We start from the raw sequence: 17,516 nt of genomic DNA, 5'->3' as shown, positions 1-17,516 counted from the left end.
ACCAACAATCATGCCACGCTCCAAATCGCTGAGATCACATTTTTCCCCATTCTGATGGTTGATGTGAACATTAACTGAAGCTCCTGTCCCGTATACACACTCGCATAGTAACCCCTCCCTTTAAGATGTGACCTGAACCAGCTGAGGACCGTCCCAGAGAGCCCTACCCAATTTTCGAATATTACTGTCATCAAATTTAACTATGAGTGTGAAAAGTGAGTTTCAGAGTTTATTTTCTAAAAGTTGACATGGCCAAAAGTATCCATAGTTGAATAAACATACTTCTATCCAACTGACTTTTGTCACAAGAAATGTATTATACAAGAGCAACGATATTCACAGTACTGTCAAATAGAGTACAAAAGTAAAATCAGAAGAGATTTTTGAGAATGTTGTTTTTTTTAGGAAGAGCTTTTATTTACACTTGTTTCTAAAAGCATTTCATTATGATTTCTAGACCTGGAAGAGTTCTCTATTTCCTGGTTTTCCATGGCACGTGATGACTGAAAATTGCACTAAGGCTATTTTTATGAACCAAAAACAGACTGTTTTCTCACATGGTTTTACAAGAGAGTTTATTTAGAACACTGAAAATGTCAATGTTACATATGTTCAAATACAATATAATACTGTATAAATAACAATATTACAGAATTCCAACATACATATCATATAAACTGTATGTATAATCATCTGATGTAGGGCTTAGTCACACTATTTTGTGATCATACATTTTTTATGAATACAAAAGGGTCCATTGTATTTTTTTCCACATCCAGTGTGAATTGTCAACAAACAATATCTTTTTAATTCAAGGAGTTTAGGATTAACATCCTAAAATGAGACTAATGACAATATAATTGCAAATGGATTGCTACTTTTTCAGAATAAATATTGTTATGCTAATGTGTTATATTATATTTTCTGTGGGTTTTCCCCCAGACTTTCTGATGCCATGACCTTTGACAAACTTTCATTCTTCCAGGTTGTTCTACAGGATTCATGATAGTTGAAATACTTCATCTTTTATCTTATCAAAATTCACCCCAGACTCTTCAAAGTCAGCAAGCATAAAAATGACACATTGAATAGTGTCCATTACAGAGCTGGCTTGTTATATTTGAGCTGCATCTGAAAAAACTACAAATATGTGTGCATGATACAGGAGGGGAGGCACAGACTTTCCCTAATTTACATGATTCAAGTGACATGAAAGATTGTCTCCTAGCACTGATTCTTGAGTACTGTGACAAAACAGGCAACAAAAAGGAAAATGTATCAAGGAATGCAGCAAATGTGCAACTTTTTTCGACTGTCAGATACGACAAATAATGGCAAATACCGTAAAACTTTAGTAAATTAATTAATTGAGACAACAAGAATGTTTCAAAGTGATTTTCATCTTCTTTTGGCACCAATATATATATAATTTGATTAAGTATTGAGTTGTGGCCTAAGGATAGGTAGTAAAGTGGAACATGTCTGGGACACTTCGGTCATGTTGAGAATCGATATTCCATTAACTCATGCAGGTAAATGTACAGAACCAGAGATCAAATGAAATCCATTGTTGCTTCAAGGATTAGATTTCAGCAAGATTATGTCAAATATGTAAGAGACAGTAGAATGCGAATAATTCAGTAGCTTCATGTATGTGACTTCTTCATGTGATCAGGCTTGGAAGGCAGACCTGTCAGAGTCAGTTACAATAAAGCACATAAATGGCTATGATCAATCAAACCATGAGGGCAGAACTGACACGGCAACCAGGATTAAAGCAGTCGACACACTGATCCTGCTGGTGACTTCACCTGATGAATACGCTGCAATACAAAGAAAAAAACAGACCAAATTTATTTGATATTTATGCCCTGCATTTTCATGCCCCCATACATTTATTTTCATCCTTCTTCATTATCTTGTAATTGTGTAAATAATCAAGTTATAATTAAGTTTAAGTGCCTGAGCATGACCAGAGCATAAGTCTGTTAAACCCTTTTACAGAAGTACTTCAACAGTTCTCATGATGAAGACGTCCCGTAGCAACTTTTTGCCTGCATCATAAAAACATCCTTGTTTTCACCTCAGTTCAGAGGATTTCCTAATAGGCGCTCGGCGATCTTTGGTTTTTATCTTTGGCTCACCAGTACATAATGAGTCATGCAGCATTTAAAATCAACTGAAACCATACAATAACCTCGTGTGAGAAACAGAGTGGAAATTTAGGTCTTATTCGCTGAAAATCTTAACTGCTGTATAAACAAAACTGCCTCTGTGTCGCACAACAAACACAACAATGAGCAAAAAAGCAATAAGTAAATGATTTTCAATTAATTTCCTTGGGTAAAGTATTGAAATCCTTCAAAATGAGTTGAAAACAGCATCAGAGTGACATTTAAAATACAACCCCAATTCCGAAAAAGTTGTGACAGTATGAAAAATGCTAATAAAAACAAAAATGAGTGATTTGTAAATTATATTCACCCTTTACTACATTGAAAGCACCACAACTACACATAATATGATGTTTTACCTTGTGTAGTTCATTGTTTTGTTTTTTTAATGTACAGTAATTTCAAATCAGATGATTGCAACACACTCCAAAAAAGTTGAGACAGTCGAGTGTTTACCACTATGGAACATCAGCACTTCATCTAATAACACTTATTAAGCATTTGGGCACTGAAGACACAAGTTTGTTAAGTTTAAAAAGTGGAATTTTCCCCCAGTCATCCATTATGTAGGTCTTTAGCTGCACAATTGTATGGGGTCTTCATTGTCGTATTGTGTGCTTCATAATGCGCCACACATTCTCAACTGGAGATGTTCAGGACTGCAGTCATGCCAATCTAGCGCCCGCACTCTCTGCTTACAAAGCCATGCACTTGCTATCCGAGCAGTATGTGGTTTGAAATTGTCCTGCAGGTAATTCCGGGATGTCCCTGGAAAAGACGGTGCTGGATGGCAGTATATGCTGTACAATAATTTGTACATATCTGTCTGCATTATTGGTGCCCTCACAGATGTGTGAGTTACCCATGCCATGGGCACTGACACACCCCTGACCCATACAGACACTGGCTTTTGGACCAGATGCTAATAACAGCTTGGATGATCCTTTTCCTCTTTGGCCCGGAGAACACGACGGCTGTGTTTTTCAAAAACTATTTGAAATGTGGACTCATCGGACCAAAAAACACAGTTCCACTGTTCTACTTTCCATCTAAAATGAGACCGAGCCCAGAGAAGTCAGCAGCGCTTCTGGACAGTGTTGATGTATGGCTTCTCCTTTACATAGTAAAGTCTTTACTTGCATCTGTGGATGCAGCGGCGAGTGGTGTTGACTAACAAAGTTTACTAAAGTTATCCCAAGCCCATGTTCATGATATCCATTACAGATGAATGATGTTTTTTAAGACAGTGATGTCTGAGGGATCAGAGATCATGTGCATTCAGAAGTGGTTTTCGTCTTGCCCTTTACACACCGAGATTTTACCAGCTCCTTGAATCTTTTAACAATATTGTGCACTATAGAGGGTGAAATGCCCCAAATCCTTCCAATTTTTCTTTGGGGAACATTGTTCTCAAAGTGCTGGATTATTTGCTGAAACATCTGTTGGTAAATTGACAAGTCTCGAATGATCCTTGCTCATGAAAGACTAGGCTGTTTTTGGAGGCTCCTTATATACTATGACACGATTGCCTCGCCTGTTTAACATCTCCTGTTTCACATCACCTTGTTATTTCAACTCGTCAAATTGTTATTAGTCTTAAATTGCCCCTGTCCCAACTTTTTTGGAGCGTTTTGCAATCATCTGATTTAAAATTGATGTACATTAAAAACAAAACAAAAAACAAAGAAGAGGTAAAACATCATATAATGTGTAGTTGTAGTGTTTTCAAAAGGGTGAATATCATTTACAAATCACAGTTTTTGTTTTTATTAGCATTTTTCATACTGTCCCAACTTTTTCGGGATTGGGGTTGTACAAAGGCTGACGTTTTGGTGATTTTATTTATGCAGCCGTCCAAGGAGAATGTTTTGGTGGCACAGGCAAAAAGTCACTACAGGGACGTATCATTATTAGAGTTGTCCTTAAATTGCAATACAAAGAAATTCCTTTTTTTAAAAGTTGCAGAGTTCAAAATGCCCTGCATAACATGAATGATCCAAATACTCACCTGTGCCATTTATCACAATTGAAGAAGTGAAGATCTGGAAGGGTAATGATTTATTGGCTGCTCGGACTATAGTTTTCACTAACTGTAGAGTCGAGTTTGCCGAAAATGAAAGGTCCATGGAGTTTTTAATTGTAGGCAAACTCCTCAATTTTCCAGTGGCATCACTGGAAAAAGTTAAGATTTGTTTTTAACTAGATTCTTTAATAAAAATAGAGCATTATGTTGAATAAAAAGTGATATTACCAGTCAAACATTTGGACACACTTGACTTAATATGTTTGTCCATGATCTTAAAAACATTTTGTTTTAAAGGCTTATGCATAAATGCTTGAATGCAGTGTTGTAGACAAATTTGAATTGTGCATATTAATGAATTTTTATTAAAAAATATCATCTTTATTTAAAAAAACTGAAATATATGGATTTGACCAGATAGGGAATGGAAAGTAGTCATTAAGTGTAAATGGGCACGTGCAGAGCTGGAATCTACACTGAAGAAGCTCAATTAAACATTAGTGTGATTAAACATTCTTTGGTCACTACATAATTACTACATTACATACTTCTATTTGTGTTATTTCATAGTTTTCACGACTTTTATTCAAACATGTAGAAAATAGTAATAATAAAGGATGAGTAGATGTGTCCAAACTTTTGACTAGTAGTCAAACATACACACATATGCATACCTGAAGCTTGTTAAGGTTAAAGTGCTGAATAATGCAGGGTAATCAGCGATGAAAAAAGGTTCAAGCTACAAAAAAATAAATACAATTAAAATAGAGAAAATTGACTCTTTTGTACAAGAAAATGACACCAAATAGCCAAGTGCACACTCCATACTTACCGCTGTTTTTATCATTAATGCCCTGTTTTGAAATTCAGTTGAACTTGCATTTGAGAGAGCAGCCACAAAGGTGCCGTTAGTCAAGATAGCCACTGGGATCTTCTGAAGTTCTCCTAAAGTAACACAAATAAAAAAGGTAAATGCACCACACATTTCCATGCTGATTTATGATGGTTATTGCTCTAGATCTAGCTAATGGTCACATTGGTAGACCATCTTTAAGTACAGTCTTTCTGATGGGGCTGTTTGAGCAAAATAATCTTGATGGTTAAGCTAGTTAAGAGGCCTTATTGAGACACCAGCACACCAGCATCTCAGTTGGGGAGCAGCATCCAAAACACAGCATATCACAGCAACAGGGATGTCAGGTCTAAAGCAACTTACTGACAACAACAATAGAGCTGGGAACAACAGTGATGGTTAAGACGGAGTCTGGAGCTTGAACTGCCTGTTGCAGAGTAGTCACAATCTCATTGTTGCTTGGGATAGGTTCAGTGGAGGTTTGGTTAAACACTAACTCAACCTCCACATCCACATTATCTTGCGCTCGGGTTTTGGTAGAAAGTCTGAAATGAAACACAGTATACAACTGCTTGAAAATAGCATTACATTGCCAGGGTGCTTTGGTACCCACACACATATATCATATATCAGACATATATGATCTTTCATAAAAGAAAATGGATGTTTTGTATTACAGTGATTCAAGTTTATTCTTTAATACTTTAAGAATGTCACAAAAATGGTCTGACATTGAAAGCAAAATATAGTTGATATTTATCAGTAAAATCATTTAAGCACTGACTCACCTGAATGCAATCACAATGGTCCTGATGAAAAGAGGTCCAAACTTTCTTTTATAAATTATATCAAACTGTGAAAATAGTGATACAGTTTTAGGAATGTTATTATTACTGGAGACAAAGACTGAGATAGGTCACTCGTAGACATATGAATCGGAGAAGTAACGCTCATAATGGTGACTGTAATGGAGCTGTACTTGCATGTCTGATAATAGCTGCCAGCGGGCATTACGAATATGGCCACTGAGTGGCTTGATTTGCTTTAAAGACACTTCATCACAAGAATTACGTTTCATGCAAGTATATCAACACTGCCTTTAAAGGGATAGCTCACTCAAAAATGAAATTTCTCTCATCATTTACTCACCCTTATGCCATCCCAGTTATGTATGATTTCTTTCTTCTGCAGAACACAAATGAAGATTTTTAGAATAAAATCTCAGCTCTGTCGGTCCATACAATGCAAGTGAATGGTGACCAGGCCTTTGAAACTCTAAAAAGTGCATAAAGGCAGCGTAAAAGTAATCCACACAACTCAAGTTGTTAAATAAATGTCTTCTATAATGATATGAATGCTTAAGTCCTTTTTCACTATAAATCTCCACTTTATCTATCACATTTTTCCATGCTGCCCCGGCAAGCGCCCTGTGCCGCCCTGGGCAGCTGCCCATGTCGACCATGCCTAAATCCGCCACTGCTTATGGATTACTTTTATGCTGCCTTTATGTGCTTTTTGGAGCATCAAATGTCTGGCCACCATTCACTTGCATTGTATGGACCTACAGAGCTGAGATTTTATTCTAAAAATCTTCATTTGTGTTTTGCAGAAGAAAGAAAGTCATAACACATCTGGGATAGCATGAGGGTGAGAAAATGAGAAAAGTTTCATTTTTGGGTGAACTATCCCTTTAAATGTCCGACATAATTGAATATATCTTATCTTTGTAATTGTTACTACACATCTCAAAATAATGCTGTCGTTTGAAACTTACCCCAGTCACAACCTGTGTTGCTAGGTTCATAAATGCCGGACTTTTCGGGTTTTCGAGCTCTTTAACAAACTCCACTACAATGATGACTTCTAAGGCTACAGTTGGAGGAGGGCGTGTTGGAACTGGCGCTGTTGTAGTGGGTTTGGTTGTGGTTGTAGTGGGTTTGGTTGTAGTTGTAGTGGGTTTGGTTGTGGTTGTAGTGGGTTTGGTTGTGGTTGTAGTGGGTTTGGTTGTAGTTGTAGTGGGTTTGGTTGTGGTTGGTTTGGTTTTATTTGTAGTTGGTATGGTTGTATTTGTTGTTGGTTTGGTTGTATTTGTAGTTGGTTTGGTTGTATTAGGTATGGTTGTAGTTGCTTTGGTTGTAGTTGATTCATGAACTGTAGTTGTTGAAGGAAGGGCTGTGGTTGTTGGTTGCAGTGTAGTTGTTGAATGGGTTGTGGTTGTTGGTTCAGTTACAGTTGTAGCTGTATGTTTTATTGTAGGCATGATTGTGGTTGTTATATGCAGGTTTGTAGTTGTTGGCTGCGCTGTTGTGGAAATGGGTGTGGTTGCTGTAGGAGGGACTGAAGTTGTAGGTGAGTTTGTTGTAGAAAGGGTTGTAGTTGAAGTTTCCTGACCTGTAGTTGATGGTAGGGCTGTGGGCATTGGTCGCATTGTAGTTGTTATTTCAGTTAGAGTTGTAGTTGAAGTTTCATGAGCTGTAGTATATGGTAGCCTGTGGTCGTTGGTTGCTTTGTAGTTGTTAGTTCAGTTAGAGTTGTAGTTGTAGTTTCATGAACTGTAGTTGTTGCAGGAAGGGCTGTGGTTGATGGTTGCAGTGTAGTTGTTGAAGGGTTTATGGTTGTTGATTCAGTTGTAGCTGCATTTTGTGTTGTAGGTAGGATTGCAGTTGTTGGTGAAGCTGTTGTTAAAAGGGATGTAGATGTAAATTTTGTTGGTTGGTCCATTTTACATACACACATAAATAAGCCTGCTGTTTGATCACAACCAGGGGTGTAAAAAGTACGTAAGTGAAAGTATGGATACTGAGTAAAAATTTTACTCAAATGTCCAAGTATCTGGCCAAATAAATACTTGAGTAAAAGTAAAAAAATATTCACATGAAATTGTACTTAAGTATTAAAAACTAAAAAGTAACTTGAGAGAGGATGTTGTTACATTTGACTGGTTTAAGTCGCCTTTTTACTGTCTTGGATTACTGTCATATTTCTCTCCTAGTGACATTCGGAACCTGGTCAAAGAATAATTTTACAATAACTAAATTTTTGCAAAATGATTTTTATGTGGCCAACAATTTCCTGGTGAAATGAACACTAGAGGTGCTAAAACAACAATGACTTTTATCTCCTTTCACTCAAATCACGAGTAAAACAGCAGATTATCAGTTCATAAACACTTACTTTCACCCTGTTCCTCACACAATGTTATCTTATGACATATAAACACATTTACTATAGCGGATGACTCATTTTAACATTTGCATTACATAACCAACTGAATTTACAAGCTTGTTTAAGTGTGATCTAATTTAGTTGTAGCTCAACTGATAGAGTGTTTCATATGCGATACAAAGGACTGGGGTACGAGTCCTGAAGAGCACACAAGTCCACACGTCAGCCCAAAGTGTCATAGAAAATGACGTGTTTGCCTCAGAAATTGTGTTTTTCATGTCACATTTGCTTTATCTATCAGTTAGGTTTAAGTTTAAGGTTAAGGGTAGGGAGGTCGGTTTTGTTAATTTAAATCTCGAAAGAATATTAATCTTAAAAACCACTTCTGTTTTCATTTCCCTTCGGAACTGCCTTCAGATGTGTAATGAACCACATAATTTTATTTTGCAAAAACGTTGCTACAGTCACGCAATGTTCGTTGCATGGGAGATTGTGCTCGAGTAAAGTACAAATCCCACAAAACAATACTTAAGTATAATACTTAAGTATTTTTACTCAATTACTTTACACCCCTGATCACAACTATGGTGAACATTTTGAAGAAGCTTTACATGAAGCTGTTTTCCATATATCAACATTTCATTGTGACCTCGTCTATGAAACTCCAAAAAGAACCGAGCACTATAAAAGCACCATTAAAGTGGTCTTTATGACTCTTCTGCCATATTCCAAGTCTTCTAAAGTCACACGATAGCTTTGTGTGTGAAACAGACCCAAATTTAAGCAATTTATTCACTGATAATGTTGTCCTGCACTGCAGCACAAGAGCAGATCTCAAACCAAATATGGTGTTTCTTTGTCCCTTTTGGAGCTTTACAGACATGGTCACTGTATGGAAAATAGCTGTCTCAAAATCATGCCTTTGTGTTCAATGTAAAAAACAAAATAAAAACAGCATATAGGTTTGGAACAACATGATGGTGATTAAATAGAAATGTAATTTTTGGTTGAACTATTTCTTAACTCTTTCTTCTGAACTTAATGTCATGAAAACATATATAGTTAGCCTACATATAAATTAATCAGTTCTCAGTGTTGCATAAAGTAACCAGCATTATAGTATATTACATTATTAAACTGATATTCAATTTACTTATCAAAAGTGAATGGCATGTGGCACAGCTTATCATGGCAATCTAGTTGTGTGGCGGGGGTTAGAGTCTATGGGTCTGTTCCAAAACCTAGTGAGCCGCCTCTGGAAGCAGCACTTTAAGACATCATAGGCGCTACCAACGGGTATATGAATTATGCTGCCTCCTAAGATATCTCGGTAACACTTTATAAAAGTGTTGACATTTGTACAAATGACATTTGTAAGCTGTATTGTATCTGTTAATCATTATATTTTATTTATTTAAATAATTTGTATGTTAAAAAGTGCAAAGCCATATATATGACTGAAAGCTTAATAACATAATAAGTATGGGGGCCTGGGTAGCTTAGCGAAAGTTCGAATCCAGGGTGTGCTGATTGACTCCAGCCAGGTCTCCTAAGCAACCAAACTGGCCCGGTTGCTAGGGAGGGTAGAGTCACATGGGGTAACCTCCTCGTGGTCGCTATAATGTGGTTCTCGCTCTCGATGGGGCGCGTGGTGAGTTAAGCGTGAATGCTGCGGAGAATAGCGTGAAGCCTCCACACGCGCTATGTCTCCACGGTAACGCACTCAACAAGCCACGTGATAAGATGCATGGATAGATGGTCTCAGACATGGAGGCAACTGAGATTCATCCTCCGCCACCCGGATTGAGGCGAGTCACTACACCACCACGAAGACTTAGAGCGCATTGGGAATTGGGCATTCCACATTGGGGAGAAAAGGGAAGAAAAAATAAAAAATAAAATAAACAAATAAAAAAACATAATAAATGTTATGAATTTACATTACATAAGGCTTAACAGATCATAGTTGTAATGTTAGTTAAATTAATAAGTAAACATTAACAAGCACATTATCTCATATTTCTTACTATTTTAATATTCATTAACTAATTATATGTTAAGCATTATATAATGTTTGTTAATGATTTATTAATGAAAATTAGGTAACACTTTACAATAAGTTTCCATTAGTTAACAACATTAGTTAACAACATTAGTAAACATGAACTTGCAATGGACAATATTTATAAAGCATTTATTAATCTTAGTTAATGTTAATTTCAGCATATACTAACACATTTTTTAAATCAAAAGTTGTGTTTGTTTACATTAGTCAATGCACTATGAACCGATATGAACTAGCAATGAACAGTTGTGTTTTTATTAACTAACATTAACAAAGATTAATAAATGCTGTAACAAATATATCATTAATTGTTTATTCATGGTAACTAATGCATTTACTGATGTTAACAAACAGAACCTTATTGTAAAGTGTTAATGAAAATGATTATAAAGTGTTACCAATATATTGTTTAGGCCAAGTTATCATCGTATGTATCTCTGGGAAAGTAATCCCAGAATGCACCGTGATGAGCTCGGTGAAAACATAAATCCAAGATGACGGACGCAACAACATAAATTTCCATTATAAATATACTTAAATCCATTCAATACTGAAAAGCACTGATATATATATATATATATATATATATATATATATATTTATACAAAATATGATACAAAACTATTTCCCCAAAAATGTGTGTGTGCAATGCATATTTATGTTCATAAGACTATCTAAAGACACCTGTATTGAAATAATTTGCGAGTCGAGTCTACCGTGCGCTGCATGTGGAGAGCTACTTGAACGACGCGCAGAGTTTTTGCCTTTGTGGAGCGTTCCAAATCGCTCTCTACTGAGGCTCCGTTTGAGTTATGATGCTGCCATAGAAGAAAGCTTCCTTAGTAGGCAGGAGACAGCGAGGTAGCTCACTACGTTTTGGAACAGACCCTAAGTTAGGACCCTTCAGTAAATGTATATGTATAAAAAATATTGTTTCATTCGACAGCACTGCTTCCACATTTCAAACACTGTCATGAACATCACCGAAGACCTACCCTTTGAGAGCTCGCCCAATCATCATACAGAGATATGGGCTCCCAGATGGCTAATACATTGATTCAAATCCCAATGTGTAATACACAATAAGATATTTTATTCCAATGAAAGCAGAGCTAAAGCAGTTCCCATGCACTTCAAGCAATGCCGGGCATTCGGGCGGGACCCCAAATGACGTGTTAAGTGCCTCTTTTCTAATCAACATCGATCATTGCTTCATTGAAATCTAATAGTCCAGCTATCTGTCAGATTCCCATTGAAGTACGACTTCTAAAATTGTCTATGGGCCATGCATCCACTAACTGGACATATTCATGGGAAAAAGTTCATTGTGTTATTTAAATGAATAGCATAACAGTGACATGTTTACACTATTACAAGTTATTGAAATGCACTAAGATTATGCAATAGATATTTAATAGATGTAGCTTATAGCAGTGAAGTAGTGACTGTAAAATGTTCAATAATTAGCACATAGCACATTCAAAAGTCAATAAAATATGTTCATTTCAGTTCAGTGACTTTATTATCCACAATGTGGAAATCTGTCTTCGGCTTCACCATACACAATAAAAACACCAACAGCATTAAAAAAAAAAAAAAACAGGAATATAATCCATTAAAAGTATACCCTCTTCAGGCATATTCAAATACCTACCCACATATTTACACACATACACAACTACGTGTTTGCAGTTGGCACAAATGACATCTGATACACATTCTTGATAGCCCGCGGTTGCCTAAAACGCCTCCCTGAGGGTAATAACTGAAAGTGACTGTGTAGAGGATGGGTAAGATCCTCTATAATCGCCAAAGCTTTTTGTTTTACTTTGGATATAAATATATTGTTTAGCTGCCTCTGTGTCTTACCTGCAATTTTACTTGCTACATTAACAACTTTAGACAACTTTGTTTGTTTTACACTCATGTTTTCGTACCACATGATCATATTGAGACTCTGATTTCTTTTTTCTCACATAACAACATAATGAACCTCAAGGAACCTCACACAGTATCAGATTCCATGAGAAATAAATGTGAGGAATGTTTAATGTTACAAAAGTACCATGTGATTGATTTCAAGTACAGTATATCTGATACTATACCTGTTGAAGTGGTACTTGTGGCACTAGTTGTTCCCAGCGTGGATGATTGAGCATTGGCACTATGTACTGTTGTTCAAAATGCAGATGAGCATTAGTTATAGAGAAATCATCACATGTAAACAAATAATAAGTGAAATGAATCAAGCTCATGAACTCACCTCCTAACAGAAACACTGTAATTGCCAGTGCTAGTCTATGCATCTTTATAGCTGTTAAAATGATCATCTAAAAACATATAAAACATGACTTGCGATAAGTAAAAATAGGAAAATAAAGACACAATCAACATACATTTTTATATCATAAAATATCAACACATTTTCCCAGTACAAGCAACCACTCCTTTATCATGAACATATAATGATAAAGTACATAAGTACATACATGATTGGTCAAAAACTTTTGTTTTACCGAAGCTTAAGCAGCTATTTTTCTTTTTGATGGATGAATCAAGTTTATCAGTTGTTTATATCAGTTGAATTCCTCAGTGCATGAACAATAAAGATAAAACTAGTTATTATAGTTTATGTCATAAATAATAAAGCTCGATGTGCAGATTTGGATTAAGTCCTTTGTAATGACAACATTTAATTGGACAATGTATTTTTGAAATTACAATTGTAATTTTGACAACATTCATCTGATTTTGAAACATAGTGTCAACAACAAATATTTGTTCATGTCAATTAACGTTGTATAGTATATTGCATTTTATATTGTCACCTGTTGCATTGCAAATTGCGCAATGTGTAAATCTGGAGCAATTGACTAAAATCACTCCAGCTGTAATCTACTTGAACTCCACCATCATTAATCAATTACTCATTTTAATTGGTGCAGATCTTCAAAGAAGAAGAGGCAGTAATTGAATGTGAAGAGAGATTCCAACAGTGAAAAAATGACAGTGCACTTTGGTGAAAGGCTTTAACAGTGACATCTTAACAAATTTTTAGAGAGACAGGTCTCAGTTGTCTTTACATTTAGAATGCCACATTGACTGAGTAACTTTGTCATTTCTGATTCATATTGTAATGCAATACTTAAAAATATTAATGACGATTGTGACCGTTAACCCTCATATTGGGAATGTTTTTCCTGTTTTATTCATTTTTATCCATTGAAAATTAAACTTATTTTTATTTTTGTTATTTCTATTTATTTCCTTATACACTTATGTTCTTAAATGGTTTTAAAATGTTGTGATTGTTATTTTTATGTCTATAAATGACCTCTTTATATAAAATGTGCTCTATAAATAAATGTGTCCTTAAAACCAGCTACACTTATATCATTAAAGCTTTAATGCTCAGATTAGCCAGAAATCATGCATGTTTCAGAAAGGCATTATTGTTATTGCACCAAATAATGAAATATTACATTTTGGTTGCACATGAACAAGTTGAACTTATTTGCCAAAATAAGTGTACATTATTCAGGATAATAATGCTATTTGTGTTTGGAAACAATTTGGCCCCAGCAAGTACACACTGTTGAAAATACAGTATGTTCACTGTATTGTGATCCTAAAGCTCCTAAAGAGATGCCTTCCTGCAGATGTTAACTGAAAAACTACTCTATCATAGTTAAAACACAATCACACAAATATGGTATAAACTAACAACAATTCACCCAGTTCATTCAGCAAAAGGATGTCTAATGGTAGAGTTGAATGTAACTTACACAGGTTATGCTGTAAGTCCTGTGATTAAGATGAGTAAAGTCATGCTCTCCTGAAATGCAGCATTTTATTAGCTCTGATTAAAGTCATGTGACTCTAATGCATCCTAAACCAAACTGGATATACCTATCTGCCCAGCAATGCATTCTTCCTTAAACATGCAGATTTTTTAAGTGCTTTTATATATATATATATATACACTATATTGCCAAAAGTATTCGCTCACCCATCCAAATAATTGAATTCAGGTGTTCCAATCACTTCCATGGCCACAGGTGTATAAAATGAAGCACCTAGGCATGCAGACTGCTTCTACAAACATTTGCGAAAGAATGGGCCGCTCTCAGGAGCTCAGTGAATTCCAGCATGGTACTGTGATAGGATGCCACCTGTGCAACAAGTCCAGTCGTGAAATTTCCTCGCTACTAAATATTCCACAGTCAACTGTCAGTGGTATTATAACAAAGCGGAAGCGATTGGGAATGACAGCAACTCAGCCACGAAGTGGTAGGCCACGTAAAATGACAGAGCGGGGTCAGCGGATGCTGAGGCGCATAGTGCGCAGAGGTCGCCAACTTTCTGCAGAGTCAATCGCTACAGACCTCCAAAGTTCATGTGGCCTTCAGATTAGCTCAAGAACAGTGCGTAGAGAGCTTCATGGAATGGGTTTCCATGGCCGAGCAGCTGCATCCAAGCCATACATCACCAAGTGCAATGCAAAGCGTCAGATGCAGTGGTGTAAAGCACGCCGCCACTGGACTCTAGAGCAGTGGAGACGCGTTCTCTGGAGTGACTAATCACACTTCTCCATCTGGCAATCTGATGGACGAGTCTGGGTTTGGTGGTTGCCAGGAGAACGGTACTTGTCTGACTGCATTGTGCCAACTGTGAAGTTTGGTGGAGGGGGGATTATGGTGTGGGGTTGTTTTTCAGGAGCTGGGCTTGGCCCCTTAGTTCCAGTGAAAAGAACTCTGAATGCTTCAGCATACCAAGAGATTTTGGACAATTCCATGCTCCCAATGTTTTGGGAACAGTTTGGGGATGGCCCCTTCCTGTTCCAACATGACTGCGCACCAGTGCACAAAGCAAGGTCCATAAAGACATGGATGAGCGAGTTTGGTGTGGAAGAACTTGACTGGCCTGCACAGAGTCCTGACCTCAACCCTTTAGAGCACCTTTGGGATGAATTAGAGCAAAGACTGTGAGCCAGGCCTTCTCGTCCAACATCAGTGTCTGACCTCACAAATGCGCTTCTGGAAAAATGGTCAAAAAGTCCCATAAACACACTCCTAAACCTTGTGGAAAGCCTTCCCAGAAGAGTTGAAGCTGTTATAGCTGCAAAGGGTGGGCCGACGTCATATTAAACCCTATGGATTAAGAATGGGATGTCACTTAAGTTCATATGCGTCTAAAGGCAGATGAGCGAATATTTTTGTCAATATAGTGTATATATATATATATACAGTATATATGTTGTTTGTTCATCAGCAATATGTCAATAAGACGTATGTCAAGAAGACATTCAGCAGATGTCTTTGAAATGTTTATGATTTAGAATATTTGTAAGTCTGATCTTTTTAAGATGGTTAGAAGATGCTAATTAGATTGTGATGCTTTCCGGATGAAAATGCCTAAAACAGATAAAGATGTACGTGTGCTATCTGGGTTCAGTGTCCAGTACTGGTTCAGCTTAATCTACAGCATTTGTGGCATTATGTTAATTACCACAAAATATAACTACGACTCATCCTTCCTTTTTTTAATAAAAGCAAAAATCTGGGTTTTAGTGAGGTACTTACAATCGAAGTGAAAGGAAAAGAAGGTTAGTAAGAGATTTTATCACAGTAAAATCATGTTAACACACATATTGTTTATGTCTTGTGTCTATACTTTTGAAACGGTGAGTATTTTAATGTTTACTTAGGATTGACTCAGCTGTGAGTACGTGGCTCGCACAAACTCAACATTTACAGTGCAGTATTAATATTTTACAGTATATATTAATATATACTGAGCCTTTTGCCTTCAGACTGACTCAAGTTGAGGCCTCAGGTCTCTGGGACCCCACTGTAGCTAATCGGGGGAATTCCGAGGCAAAGTCTGTCTAGGTCTATAGCTGCTTCTACGTTGACCAAGTGTGCTTGAGAGCTCCCTAGCTTAGCAATGGGCCTCTTGGGCCTGCTGCAGTAGGTGGAGAGCATCTGGCTCAAACATGGCAGAAGGCTCAACAGGCAGTTTAGAAAGACAGTCGCAGTCATCCTGCTGGAGCTGAGACTGGGACAGCCATAAGTGATGCCTCGCCACCCAAAGCAATGCCATAGATTTTCCTGCTGCCTCCACCTGTTCTTTCATAACTACAGGCAGAAGGGAGGAAACCTGCCTAAGCTCGTCCAAAACAGTAGATGGCTCCTGCTCTTCCTCAGACTTATGGCCCAACTCATGCAGGTATTACGAGAGAATGGCGCCTGTGTTCGCCAACTTAGTCTGAACTACCATTTTACTAGGGAAGCCAGCCCTGCCCAAAACAGACTTGTGGGAAGGTGATACAAAGGTTGCCATGGGTTGGTCTACTGAGGGCAATTGCCCACATCCAATCTTTTCTGCCCCAGCCACATTTGATAGTCTTCTGCTGGTCCCAGACCACCTATGAGAGGCTGTGGGTGTGACAAATTGTTTCTGCACAACCGCCTCAAAGTCTGGACAAAGGGGAAGCTTAACAGGGCCAGGCCGAGCCTCTATCTCCACTCTGAATCTCGAGGGAGGGTCAGAAAGACTCTCCGGCATAGGGATATTCAATGCTTTAACTGCTTTACCAATAACCTCTTTTAATCAAACAGCCATCGACGTTTCCCCTACTGTTGAATCTTCTTCAGCATGCCATTCCTCAGCAAAATCCTCCTTATCTGAGGGGAACAGAGTTACCACATCAACGTCCTCTTCTGCTGCCCCAGAGGAGAAAGTATCTTCAATCTGGGAATCTGCATAAGAAGAGCCCTCACTGACAGAGTCTCTTCTCATACGTTTCGTTTGTTCCCCCTGAGGAGGAGACTGTGGACATTTACCTCCAGAGAAATGGGAACGGGCCTCCCTTATACGCAAGGTCATAATGAAACAGTCCATGAATGCTGCTTTAATGCATGGTCATATCCCAAGCATGCAATACATCTATCATGCCCATCTTCTATTGGCAAAGCAACAGCACAAGTCTCACAAACATGACCAGCAGTGCTTGTCATTTTTTTTTTTGTCTGCACGAGTGGGATTCGAACTCGTGTCTTTCTGAAGGCACCCGGATGTGACGATCAGGATTCGAACTCAGGCCATTCTGACGCTACCAGGAAGTAATTCATGAATGTTTACACTCACACACCATTGTACATCCACCATATCTGACTGGATTAGCCACTTCGCTGCACACCAGAAACACGGAATAATGGATGAGATGAAAGAAGT

Source organism: Myxocyprinus asiaticus, chromosome 2, assembly GCF_019703515.2.
Source record: "Myxocyprinus asiaticus isolate MX2 ecotype Aquarium Trade chromosome 2, UBuf_Myxa_2, whole genome shotgun sequence".
Classification (NCBI taxonomy): Eukaryota; Metazoa; Chordata; class Actinopteri; order Cypriniformes; family Catostomidae; genus Myxocyprinus; species Myxocyprinus asiaticus.
The sequence above is the reverse complement of the archived record's forward strand: the minus strand, read 5'-3'. Positions refer to the sequence as shown.